Here is a 13,810-nt window from a genome sequence, read left to right on the forward strand (position 1 = left end):
TCACTACAGTTTTGTTCATGATTCAATCAGGTGCTGGGTAAATCCATTGAGGCTGACACAAAGTAGACAAGAGCTAGGGCAGATTGCCTCTTCCTACGTATTTTAAACCCCTTGCAAGTAGTCATTCTCTAGCACATTTTATCAGTTATTATCCCAGTACAGAACAGATAATAGAGTCAAATTAGGCAAGAGTGTCTAATAAAAAGCCTATTATCAAAAGTGTCTCGGAGTTTTAGGGAAACTGATATGAAGAAATTGTGCAATATCCCGGGTCTCATGACAGCCAAGACCTACTATTATTTCCCTAAACCGGAGATCTCATTTTCTCAGTAATATGGGTTAATAACTCTGAAATGAATTCCATGTATTCTAGAAATGGACAAACAAATATATACTAAGGACAGTGGCAGCCAGGTTCCTAAGGGCTGGAGTAAGGGAACTATACAGAAGTGTGAAGACTAGCATGAATGCTATGGTGTCAGATTAGATGCGGATTTATAAACTGGTAGACCTTCCATAAATCTGTTTGTTGGGAGGCCTAGAAGCAGGACCACACAGCAATGAGCACACCTTGAACCACTTAGAGCTGGAACTAGATCTCCATGGCGAAATGGCTCATTCCAGGGCTGGGGCACTAAAAGTACAAGAGGACTCTCGAATATTGTGCTGAGCCTTAAAGAAAGTACTCAAAGAACGATGGGACACGTCAAGACGATGTTAGAACCAGCGTGAAGGACCCTCAGTAGCCAAGACTCTGACAATCTGACGTGAAAATAAATATATTAGCAGACTATAACCCCACTGAATAAAATTAACATGCTCGAGTCCATACCGGTGTAAATAAAGAATAGATAATTAAACAAGAAAGAAGAAAAAGGAAGAAATGACTACCAGAAACTGAAGAAAACCACATAGCGGGAGCTGTGGCCTTTGGTACAGAGATGAAGCTCATCAGTGGGGATCCAGAAGGGAGAAAGTCAGAAAGCAAAGAACTGCCCATCAGCCCTCTCATCCGTCCATCCATCTCCAGCTGGTGCTTCCCCTTGATGAATCCTTACCAGAAGCTAGAGGTCATGGCAGCACAGTGATGCAGTCTGTGCAGGTCAGATTCCTAGGAGACAGAGAACTGGATGGCAGGATGGTTTGTGGACCCGCAGGAGCAAAAAGAGATAATCCAGCAAACTCTTTTTGACATGAGCTTTTTCCCAAAATAGACATTTAGCCATTTTTGTGTTCTTTTATTAAACAATTATTGACAAAAAGACAGAACTTCATGAAAGTCAAAACTCTTCGCAACTTGGTTCCAACCTATCTTTTTTAGCTTTTCTCCACCACCCTGTCTTGCTCTATCTCATAAACTAAGCTCCGATCTTATCCAACTATGTGATGTTTTGAAGCCACTTACTTACAGCACTTTGGCTTTACCTACCTGTTTTCCTGTGCATAGAACACTCTTCTCACTTACTTAACACAAAATTTCCTACTAATTCTTAAAGGTCTAGGTCACATATAACCTCCTTTCTCTTCTTCCCAACTGCTACTAGGCAAGTGAAGTTTTGCTCCACTTTTATTTGGCAGAGGTAATTTATGAGAGATTTGTGCTTCAATAACATTTATTCCAAAATCAATTAACAAAACGTACCATGTAGTGTATATAGAGAGAAAGAGAAAGGTGTTGTTGGTCTCTTTCCCAGTTAAACTGAGATCTTTGTATTTTTGACAAGTACCTGACATACAATTCAGGCACTCTATAAATAATTGTTGAGATGAATATATGATGACTTAAGTGATATAGAAATCTGATTTTCACACTATTCTTCATGAGGCCCTATATTCAGCTACAATGTTTGAAGAGTCAAGTCCCCAGATCACCAGCCACCTTCATCATCACACAGCTCATTCAACCAGATCACCAGCTCTTATGTTTATTTAATACACAATAATGAAAAAGTACTAAGACACCACAGACATTTTAAGAATATCTTGCATTTAAGATTGAAAATTATATATACAGTCAGACTTCTGTATCTGCCTTTGGTTGAATCTGTGGATATGGAACCTGCAGATACAGAGGGCAGATATCAAAGGATGATTGTATATATATATACACACACACTATATATATATATATATAGATATATATATACACACACAAAATTGGATTTGATTACAGCATAGCATAGGAGGAATGGCAGGTCTTTTATGTCCCCTTTTTATAAATAAATGCAGAAGCAGGGAAGTTAAATAACTTGCTCAAGATCAAATATCTCGCAATGAGGCAGGACAACATGGTCATGATGGATACACCTTTCCTTGAAGAAGTTTATGAAAAACAGAGGAGAAAATGTCAATAAAGAGACAGACTCTCCTAATAATGGCTGTAATTCTCTGTTCCATGTAATATATCCTTGTTGCTTATCTGTTCTACACATGGTGGTTTGTATCTCTTAATTCTTTAACTTTATCTTGTCATTCTCCTGTCTCTCTTCCCACCGGTATCCACTAGTTTGTTTTCTGTATCTGTGAGTCTGTTTCTGTTTTGCTATATACATTCATTTGTTTTACTTTTTAGATTCCACATGTAAGTGATAACATACAGTATCTGCCTCCCTCTGACTTATATAGCCATTATTTTGTAACAACTTTAAATGGAGTATAATCTATAAAACCCCTGAATGACTATGTTGTACAACTAAAGCTAATATAATATTGTAAATCAATTTCAATAAAAAAAATTATACTGGGGAAAAAAGGAGATAGTCTTTCCTGGCAGAGGTCTTGGGAAAAAGCCAAACCTCCTGAATTTAAAATTGGAATGTCTACATCAAATCCCCTCTTCTCCCTAGAGAAGCATCAGCAAGAATTGCCAATGCTACCTGTGAATATGGAAGACAATATTCTCTTAACATGGCTTCTTTCCTCCTTTCAGGTGGAGTAAATGATCCTTTTCTGAGCAAGGAATGTCATCCTGCTCGCCTAAGGAGATTAATGCATGTTCTAAATGGGAGTGATCTGTGTTTCCCTCACTGACCAACTCTGGCTGGAGAAATGAATTGCTGCCAGTTTTATGCGCAAGAAAAATTGTTGCTCTTGCTAGAATTACTAAATTGAATTGGAGGTCTGTTCACATTAATTCCTCAGTGGTCATTACTACAAGAAATGCTTTACATTTAGCAACTTTTGTTATAGAAAACGAGGAACCTCAAGCTGGTTCCAAGAGGAGGGAAGTTAATTACAGATACCCACATGAAAGATGTGACTTTCATAGAAATCTAGGAACAGAAACATCACCTGAGGAATCTGAACACTTGTAACTGGTAGGAGAGTCTACAGACACAAAGTAGCTACAGGTACTTCAATAGCAGAAGTCACAGGGTTTCTGTTGAAGTAATTGGCCGTGAACGTGTACATGGTTATACTTTGTATGTCTGTTTCCTTCCAGTCTGTTTTTAATATTTTCTTTCTTTTTTCTCAAACTCTTAATTTATCCCTCTCCCCCTCCTCCCTTTTGGTAACCATAAGTTTGTTATCTATGTCTGTAAGTGTATTTCTGTTTTATAAATAAGTTCATTTCTATCACATTTTAGATTCCACATAAAAGTGGTATCATATGATTCTTGTCTTTCTCTGACTGACTTACATCACTTAGTATTATAATCTCTAGGTCCATCCATGTTGCTGCAAATGGCATTATTTTATTCTTTTTTATAGCTGAGTAGTATTCCACTGTGTGTGTGTGTGTGTGTGTGTGTGTGTGTGTGTGTGTGTGTGTGTGTGTGTGTATCTCACATCTTCTTTATTCATCTGTTGGTGGACATTTAAGTTGCTTCTGTGTCTTCATCTGTTGTAAATAGTGCTTCTATGAACATTGGGGTGCATGTATCTCTTAGAATTAAGAGTTTTCATCTTTTCCAAATATATGCCCAGGAGTGGGCTTGATAGATCATATGGTAACTCTCTTTTTAGTTTTATAAGGAACCTCCATACTGTTCTCCATAGTGGCTGTACCAATTTATATTCTCACCAACAGTGTAGGAGGGTTCCATTTTTAATGTTTCTTAACTTAAATTCTCAAGACAGTCAGACCTGCTGGTTGTGCTTCTTAAAATCTAATATAAATATGAATCATCTGAGAATCTTGGTAAAATGCAGATTGATTCAAGAGGGCTTGGACAGAGCCTGAGATTTCGTGTTTTTAATAAGCTGCCTTGTGATGCCAAAGATGCTTGTCCACAGATCATGATTTGAGTGTAAGGTAGAGCATCTTACCAAGTCAGGTAATAGGTGTACGTGGCCAGTTTAATGGCTTGATTGTCCTTAGGTCATGTGCCTATGATTTGTACAATCACTTGGGGCCAGGGCTTGGGGATAGGTTGTTCATTATATGAAATATACAGGGAATGTGACAGGGGAAGTTTACGAAAGAAGAGTCTGGAATTGGGCTGGCACTCTAAATTATGCCTCCTAGATGCAGTTACTTCCCCCTGAGTTTTGGTCTTAGTTTAGTACCTTTGTCTCCTAGTGAGAATCATCTCTGAAGATCAAAAGAGGGTCAGACACTCAGAGCCTCCCTACTCAGCACATTACTTCTTGCTTTGATTTTAAGATGTGAAGATGTGACCTCCTTTAGCCAGAGAGGAGCCACGTGCTACATACACAGTGACTGGACTCACACAGGTATTTCTGCCGTTTGCTTCTCACTTGACTCTATGCTGGGTCTGTTTGCTTTCAGCAAGTTAGAATGATTTTTAAATCCTGAGTTCATGGCTGCTGGAATATTTACTTTTCCTAAATGAAACCACTCTTTTCTTTTCATAATTCAGGATCCTGGTGCTACAACAGCAGCCGAATTGAAAAGTCAACCCCAAAAGGTGGCTCATGGAAATGGCCAGGAAAGTAAATCATATATCAAATAAAGCCAATTCCTTCACTCTCCCTAACTGACTATTGTTCCTTAGAAGATAAAATATTTAATTTATCCTAGAGCTACGGAATCCAGGTGCTCTTACTATTGAACAGCTTTATTGCAATAGGTAAGATGTGTTCATCTTAGCACTTTATAATTTTGCCCAGAAAACATTTATACTCATGAGGCATTTGGCTTAGCTTTATTGGCTTATATTTATTCCAGAGAAAAGAATTTTATTTTTCTTTGCAGAAGTAGCTGAATGCTTTCCTGTCTTCTCATGCCATCCTTGATTTTAAATGATTACAGTTTAAACCATCTGACCCAGAGATTTTTATATCTATGTGCTTCCCTTTGGCTCCAGAGGGCATGATGTGAGTGCATTTGCTACCTAACCTTAGTCTACTATTATAAAGAACGGTTTACTCAGATCAGCTCAAAGAAATGCTGATAGACATTATGAGTTAGTAGCAGGACAGCAGAGAGGAGAGAGAGAGAGAGAGGTGTATGTGTGTTTCCATTTGGATGGTTTCTCATTAGTTCAATAGAACAATCTCCTCTCTGCCACAAAAACAGAAGAAATTACAGAGAAAGTCAGGAGAGAGAAGTGGCCCAGAAGGAAACACAGCTGTCTACAGAGGGGACAGAGTGCTGGCCTGGCAGCTGGGGCCAGCCTACCTCTCTTCTTGTTTCCCTAGTGGCTCCTGGCAGTCTTTTTAAGCTTAAACTCCATGGGTGTTTTAGAGGCAATGTTTCTGAAGACCATACGAATGCTAGATATCCATGTATGTCCAACCCATGGAGAGACCTCGGTGGCACTTTGCACACGTCCATCTTCCACTGAATGTAGTCCTATTGGCCCTGGGAGCTATACACACAGAGCAGCAAGTGTTTTTTGTTTAGCTCACACTGGCAGCTGTTTGCATGCAGGACCTTACAGATCTTCCAATAGACTCCATGAGCTTATGGTCTTCATACTCTATGTAGAGTGAGCAGCACTTAGCCTCACTGAAATTCTTTTATCATTGCCTCTGCTGCGCACCATGTGAAGTGTGAGCATCCCCAGCTAGGTCTGCCAACCCTGATCACCGCTACAGGGAGAGGCTGAGGTCTTCCCACAGGGCAAATGCTGCTGGTTGAGTATATGTCAGAATTGTTCAGCATGGAAAGAGTTTCTTATGGGGGCTCCATCATTTCGGGGAGACATGGGACATGCTGATGGGGCCATGCTAAGGCACCTCACCATTCCTGAGCCCTGGCTGAGCTGCACCAAGGCTGCTGTGGGTTTCTAGTGCAAACGGGCAAAGCTCTGCCGACCGCAGCAGAAGTCGAAGACACGGAGGCGCCAGAACTTAGTCTGGTTTGGCTCTGTTCTTTCTGGCTGAGACCGGCCATCACCAAGATTCGGGGATTCCTGTTTTGAGCTTTTGCTGGTGGAGAGATGGCTGTTTTAGAGGAGTTATTTTCTTCCTCTCCAGGACAATAAGGAAGTGGTGGGCATGTTGGCCGTGCTACAGGCATTTTGTTCTGATTCCTGGTCCTCTGACGGCTGCTACCTTTTTCTGTACTGCTACCCTGAGAATTCTGAGAATTAGAGATGGGAATGACAGGACCAGCGTGATCGCTGAAATCCCACTGGTTGAGGTTGGCAGAGAGGCAGTTCTGTACCTCGTGGGTTGGGGAAGCACTGCTGCTGGTGGTCAGATTAGCTGAAGGCTGGGGCTTCGAGGTGATGGTGTAGCCCTCCCGTTCTGAGCTCTGGTGTCCCAGGAGCAGAGAGGTGGCCATCACCTCGGACTTCTGGCCCATCCCTGATCTCTTTCCACGTGTAACCTATTGATACTATCAACTCAGCTCTCCAGGGCTCTTTGCAGTCAGTGAGTAACTCCACATAAGGTTTTAGTTCAATTTTATGACCCCAGCTTATCCATGAATCTTTCTTAACTTGATCAAAAGTGCCTCTCTTGGTGGGAGTGCTTCTCTTGGTGGAATTGAGAATGAGAAAGTTCCTGAGCAGGTTTTCACACTCCATGGACAAGCAGAAGGGAATATGGTAAATTTCACTCAGTCACTGCTCTCACGGCTCCTTGAGATCAGAAGGCAGGGGTCAGATGGCCACTGCATATAAGATGACCCTGAGGCTCCACACCTCCAATAGAGGTCTGTCTTAAATTTTGTCCTAGAATAGTTCTGGAGCAGCAAACTTATTGCCACAGAAATTATGCATCTGGTTGCCAAAGGTGAATTTGTTGCTGAAGCCAGAGTCTGCAATCTTGATGTTCGTGTTAGCACCCAAGAGCAGGTTTTCTGCCTTTTGGTCACTATAAACAATCCACTTCTGGTGGCACCACTGCACAGCAGATACTTTCCAGTGGAATTTTCTTCCAGCCTCTTTTCGTTTCATGTGCCATGAGCCACTAGGTAATCAAACACATCTCTTCCACTAGCATATTCCATGATGAGGTGAAGTGTTTTCTCAGTCTTGAGATTTAATTGCTTTTCCTCCCTTGGTGAAAATAAACCCTGAATTTTCTGAAATTTAATATTGAGTTTCATATTCAGTGCCAATTCACTCTCAAAACCACATATCTTGAAGATAAATAAAAAGACAGAGCCTAGAAATTTCAGTATTTATCTTGAGGTGATGAATTTATAATCCACTTAAGAAAGTGTTTGATTTCCCTCTAGTTAACTGTATCCAATAACTTTAAGGGGATATGTGAGGTACATAATCACTCATCATTGGTGGTCATGTAAATTGGTATAAATACCTTTCAGTGGGGATTTTATAGTATCAATCAAATTAAAAATTCTTTTAAAGAGCAGTTCCATTTTTACAAATTTATTCTATAGAAATGCTTACTTGGACACAAAGATGTGTGTTCAAGGATGATCATAATAGCATTATTTATAATAATGAAAAATATTTGTATGAATAGCCAAGACATAGAAACAACCCAAATGTCCCATGACAGATGAATAGATAAAGAAGGTGTGATACAAACACAAACACACACACACACACACACACACACACACACACACACACACACACAATGGAATACTACTCGGCCATAAAAAAGAATAAAATAATGCCATTTTCAGCAACATGGACATGGAGACCATCATTCTAAGTGAACTAAGCAAGAAAAAAGAAAGAAAAATACCATATGATATCACTTATATGTGAAATATTTTTAAAAAGACACAAATGAACTTATTTACAAAACAGAAACAGACTCACAGACATAGAAAACAAAGTCATGGTTACTAGGGGGAGAGGGAGTGAAAAGGCATAAACTGAGAGTTTGAGATTTGCCAATACTAACTACTATATATAAAATAGATAGGCAACAAGGTCCTACTGTATAGCACAGGGAACTGTATTCAATATCTTGCAGTAACCTATAATGAAAAAGAACATGGAAAGGAATATATGTACGTATATGTATGACTGAAACATTATGCTGTACACCAGAAATTGACAGAACATTGTAAACTGACTATACTTGAATAAAAAAAAATTTGTATGGATGGACCTAGAGATTATCATACTAAGTGAAGCTAGAAAGAGAAAGACAAACACCATATGATATCACTTATATGTGGAATCTAAAATATGATACAAATGAACTTATTTACAAAACAGAAATAGACTCACAGACATAGAGGACAAACCTGTGGTTGCCAAAGGGGAAAGGGATGGGTGAGGGATAAATTAGGAATTTGGGATTAGCAGACACAAACTACTATATATAAAATAGATAAACAATGAGGTCCTACTCTATGGGCCAGGGAAATATATTCAATATCTTGTAATAAACCATAATGGAAAAGAATATGAAAAAGAATATATATATATATATATATACATACATATATATAACTGAATTGCTGTACATCAGAAACTAACACAATATAGTAAATCAACTATACTTCAATAAAATAAAAAAAAATTTGTAATGATGAAAAATATGAGCTAAGATGAATACCACCGCTAGAAAGATGATAAATTATCTATGGTACATTCACACTTTGCTTAATGGATTCCTATCCTCTTGCTCATCCAGATAACCTTTATCCTTGTGATTTTTTTAGAGATGTAGAGAGACCATCAATACTTCTCAAAACCACATCCAGTTCCTGCTCCCAACCATGTGGTTTAAGATGGAAGTTGGCATATTTTAATGATCCTGTCCTGTAGGCCACTGTTGAACGCTCCAGACTGTGTATCTGAACAAAGATGTGACAATCAGGATTCCTCAGTTTCTTACATACGGTTGATTGATCCAGAGATGGATACCGAACCCCAGCTGAACCAACCAGAGTCACACCATAGAGTTTTCAAAGTGGGACTGACAAAGAGGAATCTGGGAATTATTGGTAGCCACAGTCCCCTTCATGTCAAAGTTATTTGCTTTGCAATGAGACAATCCAGCTGACACTACACAAGAATCTGAACTTAGAGAAGAGTGTTCTAAATTTTGGTTTTGAGCACTACTGAGGCCCAACTTCACCTTCTGATCTTATAGTCAATTGTTCAATCCTTCCTTGGAATTCATAAACCAAAACCTTCTCCTTTAAACTAAAGCAGATCAAACTGAGTTTCTGTTTTGATACTGTATTGGTGAAATAAAAAGGCACATTTCATCAACAATATGAAGAGTTTGGTATAATTTTTACCAAACTTACACCTTATTTGGATATGAATATAAACATTGTCATAGAAGATACACAGCAAAGTGCTGACAGTGCTTTACCCTTGGAGCAGTGGGCAACAAGAGAAGGTAATTAAATTACCTTCTTGTGTTAAATTAATTAAAATCTTGTGTTTTTAATATTGTATACTTTAATATTGACTAAAATTTTAACTATTTAAACTCTATTCAATTTGTAGTTGAAAAATACTTTAAAAAGTCCATCAAGTAAAAACTGCTAGGAAGAATACATTTTTAAAAAGGCCAAACAAATGCTTTTCAACCACTGTATCTCAAACATTCTGATACCAAATGCACCTGCCTTAACTCGGTCCACAGTGAAGCCAGTAGAGAATTGTGACGGCTTCTGATAGAAAGCCAAAGTTGCAGAGCGACTTCCCAACTCACAAATGCCTAATTTATGAACACCTGGCACATAAAGAGAAAGATCCTGGCCCAAGCTAACTTGCCAGGAGACAGCACAGCAGAGCGAAAAATGCCTCAGCTTTGCATTTTGAATTGTGCCCTTCCATTTACTAGCTATGGGATATTAAGTGAGATATTTAGGCCTTCCGCACCTCAGTTCCTCATCAATAAAATGTGCTAACCATGATTCTTAACTCCTAGGATTGCTACAAAGTTTAGCAGAAATAACGCATGACCAAGCCTGGAACATGCAATGCACTCTATGCAGATGTTAGCCATCAGTGTCATTGGAAGGCAGCTTGGCCTCTAGGTGCTCAAGATTTCGCTGCATCACTGTCTTTTTTCTCTAATGGAAAGCTGGATATCTGTTACCAGGTACAGACAGAAAATCCCTCGGAGTAATGGTTTGCCTGTCATGGTGACAAATTTCAACATGTTAGAATCAACATCCTCAGAATTAATTCTTGTCCCATATATCTGCATGTCACTTGACTAGACCAGAGCTATCCTTAAGTTTGTTAAGTTTATCACAATAAAAGCAGAGAAATTGTTCTATTTCATCTATGCCATTTCAAACATTCTAAGATTCATGGTTTTTTTTTTCCCACATAGTACAAATTCCTGAAGTCTGATATCCCTTAGAGTCGATGAAGTGTTTTAATATGCACCATCCAGGCAGCAGGCCAGGAGCTACTTGTGTTGTAGGTGGTTATTGCCTGATATGGGCAGGCATGGCCAAAGCCATCGTTGTATCAGGGTTTATGTATTATTCACATTGCTAGAACTAGATGTGTTTAGTTGCCTTTTAAAATGCCATCAAACACTATGACCCAGCAGTGAAAGAGAAGATGTTGAATATTCAAAAAATTACAGAATAGAGCAGCATGATATATACAAAAACTCTGTATCTAAATACATCTAAAATAAAATTTCTACCTAAGAAAGCATTGCTTTGGAAGTTGATTATGCTTTATCTTACTGTGCCGTTCATAAGATAATGACACTGTAATAATATAATTTAGGTTCAAATATATAGAGTGAGCCACATCAAGAAATATGGGGTCTTCTTCACCCCTGGGGTTTCCCACTTCACTCTGGACAACGTCTTCCAAAGCAGCACCTACCAACCACAGGCTACATGCCAGGCCTACTGGTGGCACTGTTTTTCTTCCACCAGAGGTCAAAGATTTTCTTTCTACATTTTATCCAAAACAAAGACCTTTCTACCACCATCATTTGCAGGGGCTGCAGTTTCACTTCTGATCCTAGACGTTTGCTGCCATTACGGGTAAAGGGATTCAGTGACTGAGCTAGAGTCTGCTTTTGATACAGAAACCTTGACATGTGGACCCTGCCACTGAGGCAGGTGATTCGTAGGGAAAAATGTCCTTGTAGAAAGGACGCGATACTTACTATGAGCTATAAACTTTATCTAGTCCTCAAATATCTATTAAACTCACAATGTAGATGCAGTGCTAACATCAAATCTCTAGTATATGAGATCATCTCAGTTTGGGAATACATGGTCAAAGAAAGCATCTAAGAAAGAATTGAGAAGTACTGCCCCTGGTTGGTGTCCCTGAGAGGGGAGCACATACAGGACCACTCAGAGAACTGCCACAAAATTTTGGTTGTACTAATAATCCAAATATGAGAGTCAGAAAATTTGGGTCAGCGAGGAGAGAAGTGGGAGTTTTCCAGCAGAAAGAAGAGATTTTCTTATTGAGAAAACCCATTATGATGGAGAGGAAGCCAACAACTTCCAAGAGATAAATCTTAAAGATGAAAGAAGTTCCCAGGAGACATGACAGTGGCTCTGCCTTCCATACACAGAACGTTCCCACTCAAAAGCCTCCTGTGAGTCTTTAACTCAGGAATCACTTTCAGCAGTGGGAGGCATTCACATTACGAAAGGTAGGTACATCGGGATGAGATGTGCTGAAGGTACCACAGTCTCATGCCGCCATTTCACGTTGACTCTTGGACATCCATCATCTCTTTGAGTAAAATGTCAGATGGGAACATTTTCTACTTAAAATGTTTCTTTTTTTTTTTTCATATCTGCCCCACTCTAACTTTTCCCCTAGTGTTGTTTGGTTGAATTTCCACAGTTAAATGTAACTGTACTGTAATCCAATTAAGGCAGAATTTCTAAATTGAAGCCCTCAGGACACCACAGGAAGATTCATTGCTTACCTGTAGTACCCTGATAGTTTTATTCCCTGCTAGATTGGGGATTAATGAGGTATTTATGGAGAAAACATTAGAATTATGTATTATGCATGGTATTGTGTTTTTGAGGAAATATGATTTAAGTTTCAAAAAATTTATAACCAGGCTTTGTAATTGATGCTTATTTTAAAGTGAGTTCTACCTGGGTGAGAACAGCACACTTGGGGAAGCTCGTGGGAGCCTTCTGACTTCACTTTAGGTACATCTGAAAATGGATTTCAATTCTTGAATTTCCTATGTTTGTGTCAAGCCCTTGCTATCACACTAAAATTTTGTCTTTCCCTCTTCCTATTTTTCCTGTCACCCAACACCTAACAAAAAATTTTCAGAATACCTTTGACTTTGCATATAGTAGATTTTCAAATTTTATTTGTTGATTAAACAAATAAGTGTGTATGCAAGTGAATGCATGAGTGAATAAACAATGACTCGAAAAGTTGATTTTCTGGCTTAATTTAAAATCTACTTGTAGCTCTAAACTTTGATGAACAGACTTACACTGACATGGTTGTGGTCAATAGGTGACATTCTTTCTCCCTTCCCTTCTTTGAGATGCACAGTCATACCCCTCCCCTCATGCCTACAGGACCCCTCCTGTCTCCAGGAAATGGAAGAGCCAAGCCACTCTCCTGACTAGCTGGTCCTTCCACTGACTTTTGGATAAACATCACTTGGCAGCTTTCCCTAGAAAAAGATGACACGTTGAATGTCTAAATCTGACTAAACCAGCATCTTCTCTCTCCCACTCTCTCTCCTTTTTTCTGCCTTCCACATCCTGCTCCCATCTTTCATCTATCTCCTAATTCCTCAGTATGATACCTGCTTCTGACTTTTCAACTATAGCCTCATTATCTCCTACTGATTAAATCACACACCTCTTCAGCATCTTCTTCCCAAATTCTGTGGATATCTTTTATTTAGATCCTAAGTCCTTTAGCCACATCTCACGATCTACTTATGCGGTTATATATGTGTTACAAATGAACTTGTATTTATGCCATTAAAGCACAGTCAGCTTTTGCCATTCATTGCACTGCTTGTTGCTATTCAACTGTTTTCACTTCCCTGGTGTGATGCCCAACTCCCAGGGGTTCACGTCACTGCCAGAGGACAACGAACAGCTGGACAGTTAAGGTCCAACACACACCAACTCCCACTTAGGCTTCAGATGCAGAGACCAGCAGTTGAAATAAAGCAACATGTATTAAATGTAAATTTGGGGATAAGTCACACACACATGCACATACATAATTTGATTTTATCATCACAACCCTATAGTTTTGACACAATGATCTCATTTTATAGAGTGTGAAATTAAGCCTTGAGAGATGGCTTAAACACAGGGGCGGATCTCACTCTTGGAAAGGCAAGATTAGATCTCAAGTCTCTCCATTTTTACTTTACCTTGCTCTTTTTCAAGACAAAACTTGGCCGGAAACACATTTACTATCACCTAGTTCCAGAACTTTTTTTTTTTCATGCTGAATGGATATCCTGTACCCATTTAGCAGTTAACTTCCCAGAGAGATGTTGGCTGCACATTGTAAAT

At 39.2% G+C, this 13,810-nt stretch overlaps 1 pseudogene; it reads right to left on the reverse strand.

Annotated features, from left to right (window-relative positions):
* Positions 1–6,365: 6,365 nt before the first annotated feature.
* Positions 6,366–13,810, reverse strand: part of LOC105075405 (serine/threonine-protein kinase MARK2 pseudogene) — a 63,683-nt pseudogene continuing 56,238 nt past the window's right edge.

This window comes from Camelus bactrianus, chromosome 11 (assembly GCF_048773025.1).
Source record: "Camelus bactrianus isolate YW-2024 breed Bactrian camel chromosome 11, ASM4877302v1, whole genome shotgun sequence".
Lineage (NCBI taxonomy): Eukaryota > Metazoa > Chordata > Mammalia > Artiodactyla > Camelidae > Camelus > Camelus bactrianus.